Source organism: Sinocyclocheilus grahami, unplaced genomic scaffold (genome assembly GCF_001515645.1).
Source record: "Sinocyclocheilus grahami isolate Dianchi unplaced genomic scaffold, SAMN03320097.WGS_v1.1 scaffold823.1, whole genome shotgun sequence".
NCBI lineage: Eukaryota > Metazoa > Chordata > Actinopteri > Cypriniformes > Cyprinidae > Sinocyclocheilus > Sinocyclocheilus grahami.
Window position 1 is genome coordinate 89,125 of NW_015506002.1, and position 4,053 is coordinate 93,177.

The 4,053-nt window shown below is 33.9% G+C and overlaps 1 pseudogene; it reads right to left on the reverse strand.

The window, feature by feature from the left end:
• Positions 1-2,076: 2,076 nt before the first annotated feature.
• LOC107562430 (TGF-beta receptor type-2-like) overlaps positions 2,077-4,053 on the reverse strand; it is a 19,737-nt pseudogene continuing 17,760 nt past the window's right edge.

A 4,053-nucleotide genomic window follows, 5' to 3' on the forward strand; every position in this document is an offset into this window, starting at 1 on the left:
TAGTCATTATATATAGATGGTGGTTGTGCCATGTCCGCCATTTAGTCTGCGTGTGATCGGCTGTGTCGCATTCATCGTTACAAAGCGGCTGTGAAAAACTATACGAGTACATAAATGATTCAAACTACCATTCCGAGACATTCTGGTTCATTCGCATTATTGTTTTTTCTGCTGTCCGGTTCGTACATGTACGGCTGAATACCGGTCCTCTCACTCTCATGTTGAATGAAAAAATGCTTCTCCTCTCTGTTTATTTCCATATGCAAAGCAGAGATGTCTAGGCTCCGCCCCCTTCTCGATTCTGGCGGGAAGTTGCAGCTCATTTTCATGTAAGGGAACATACCCCTGAAACAGCACTTTTTAAACCCGCCCCAAAAATGACACTTTTCAACACGTTATAATAAACGATCTGTAGGGTATTTTGAGCTGAAACTTCACAGGCACATTCAGGAGAGCCTTAAGATTAATATTACATCTTGTAATATCGTGTGTGTGTGTGTGTGTGCACTTGGATGGGTTAAATGCAGAGCACAAATTTCGAGTATGGGTCACCATACTTGGCCACAGGTCACTTCACTTAGAAAGGGGCATAATAGGTGCCCTTTCATTTTGGGGGGCCCATCTTAAAATGAGGGGGCCACTCTATATTAAAGGGATAGTTCACCCAAAAATGAAAATCGCCCCATAATTTACTCCCTCAAGCCATCCTAGGTGTATATGACATTCTTCTTTCAGATGAATACAATCGGAGTTACACTACCGCTCAAAAGTTTGAGATCAGTAAGACTTGTAATGTTTTTAATGAAGTCTCTTCTGCTCATCTGAATTTATTTGATCAAAAATACAGAAAAAAACTGTAATCTTGCAAAATGTTATTACAATATAAAATAATGGTTTCTATTTTAATATCCTTTAAAATATAATTTATTTCTGTGATGCAAAGCTGAATTTCCATCATCATTACTCCAGTATAAAGTGTCTCATGATCTTCAGAAATCATTATTATTAAAATTATCAATGTTGTACTGCCAAATATTTTTTTGGAAACTGCGATACTTTTTTCAGGATTCTTTGATGAATAAAAAGATAAAAAGAACAGCATTTATTCAAAATATAAATCTTTTCTAACAATATAAATCTTTGCTATCACTTCTTATCAATTTAACAATTTAACAGACGTTTGCAGACTGTTATAAAAAGAAGAGGGGATGCCACACAGTGGTAAAGATGGCCTTGTCCCAACTTTTCTGAGATGTGTTGATGCCATGAAATTTAAAATCAACTTATTTTTTCCCTTAAAATGGTACATTTTCTCAGTTTAAACATTTGATATGTCTTCCACATTGCATTCTGTTTTTATTCACAATTTGTACAGTGTCCCAACTTTTTTGGAATCGGGTTTGTATATTTTTAGAAAAGATTTCTATTTTAAATAAACGCTCTTTTTATTCATCAGAGAATCCTGAAAAAAGTATCACAGTTTCCAAAAAAATATTTGGTTGATAATTCTAATAATAAATCAGCATATTAGAATGATTTCTGAAGAGAGATGTGTTGATGCCATGAAATTTAAAATCAACTTATTTTTTCCCTTAAAATGGTACATTTTCTCAGTTTAAACATTTGATATGTCTTCCACATTGCATTCTGTTTTTATTCACAATTTGTACAGTGTCCCAACTTTTTTGGAATCAGGTTTGTATCTATTTTAAATAAACGCTCTTCTTTTTATTCATCAGAGAATCCTGAAAAAAGTATCACAGTTTCCAAAAAAATATTTGGTTGATAATTCTAATAATAAATCAGCATATTAGAATGATTTCTGAAGACTGGAGTAATGATGCTGGAAATTCAGCTGCGCATCACAGAAATACATTAGATTTTAGTGTTTATTAAAATAGAAAAATGTTATTTTACATAATATTTCACAATATTAGATTTTTCCTGTATTTTTGATCAAATAAATGCAGCCTTGATGAGCAGAAGAAACACTTTTAAAAACATAAATCATTCTAATGCCAAACTAATGAGTGTATATATGAGTAGTGAACACACACACACCGTTGCTCAAGGGTCTCACTTCAGTCGTGGTGTTGAGAGTGGAAGACAGCGCTGGTCATTCACTCCCCCAACAACAATACTGAGACTCGAACCCCTGACCTTTGAGATACAAGTCCGACTCTCAAACCAACAGGCCACAACTATGTACGCTGCTTTTTCATATTTTAATATCTAAGCAGAAACACTAAACTGTTATTGTGAGAGCGGCTGGGGCTGGAATAGTCTGTGAGCTTCCTAAACACCAATCTTATTCTGTATTCATGTGAAGATGAATCTGTCCAGCAGAAGGCAGCAGATGATTTAATCAGAGTCAGACGGGCCTCCATCACGTCACACAAACACACGACCAGACTCAAATCCTCACTAAATCCGCCGAGTATTCACAGTTCTGTTTATATACGTGATAGAAATCATTCCTGGCATAAAAGTGATTGATTTTTGATTGATTCGGCCTGCTATGAAAGTGCTTGTCACTGTAAATAACCCAACTCTGTGTGAAAAGAAAATATTACATTTTTTTAAGAAATCTGTTTTTTTTTTATTTCCTAGACTCGCTTAAATGAAAGAATTGCTCACAATAAGATCAGAAACATGAATTCAGAGACCAAAGGAGTTAAACTTGATTTCATGTTGATTTAAAGCACAAATATTCAACTGCAGTGTGTTTGCGGTCCATAAAACATCATTCACAAACAATGAAAGATTTTATGATGTTTTATAAAGTTTTTAAACAAATGTACACAATGATTATATACTGTATGCATTGTAAAATGTGCTCATTTTCTAGACTTTTATACTTGCTTTCAGATGCTGAACCTGAAGCATTAGATCAATATTCATCGAAATCAATTTCTGCTCTGTAAGGCACGTGTGTAAAAGACGGTATTTTCACATTAATAAACAAACAGCTTCACCTGAGAGTCTCAAATACAGCAGAATTCATATTTCATAATCCGGACCATCTTTGGCTCGCATGTTCTCTTTGGTTATTTTCTATATTTTCCTTTAATAAACACTTAAATCAGTTGGATTCGGTCTGATTTATCGCTCATAATCATCTCAGGGGTTTATAATACTGTCAGTTCACTAAGGGTCTCTTGGATTTTCTTGGTGCATGTCCCAGAATCATTTGCGTCAGGATTCATGGTCCTCTGTGTTTGACCGTTTCACGTCAGCGAAGCAGATTTTCCCTGAAGCTTATAATGATTCATAACGAGCGACTGGCGTCATACACGCGCTCTGCATATGGAGTATGAGTTCATAGCTAAATAAACATCACCTGTACTGAATGCATGCATGTATTTGGCGTGTTTAGTTGTTCCTGTAAAGTGCAAATGTCACACGTCTGTCTGAAGACAGGGGTCCGGGCTCGGATCTACTTCTCGTCGTTCCCAGAATCCTGTGCGCTCTTGTCGTCGGAGCTGACGGACGAGATCACGGCGCTGCTGATTTCACTGATTCGCTCCACGATGCACTGCGCCGTCAGACGCGCCTCAGGGTCGTGATCCCAGCACTCCTCTATGCTGGAGCTCAGCAGCTGAACGCCCTGATGATGAAGATATGAAAACAGTGTAAAAATAGATAAATGATCAAAATAAGATTCGACTGAATACATAAATAATGATTCAAATAAATAAATGAATTGTTAAAATAAATAATAAAATTACATTAAAATAAATAATTAAAATAGATAATAAAAACAATCGAATAAAATAAAATAAATTATTAATAAAAATAAATAAAAATAAGATTAAACTAAATATATAAATGATTAAAATGAATAACAGAATGATTATAATAAATAAAAATAGATTTAAATGAATAAATAAAATAAATAATAAAAACAATAGATTTAAATAAATAATACAAGTTAGATTCAAATAATTAAACTGATTAATAAATAAATAAATAATACATCTACCAGTATAGTACTACAGTGAGTATATATATATATATATATATATATATATATATATATATATATATATATAT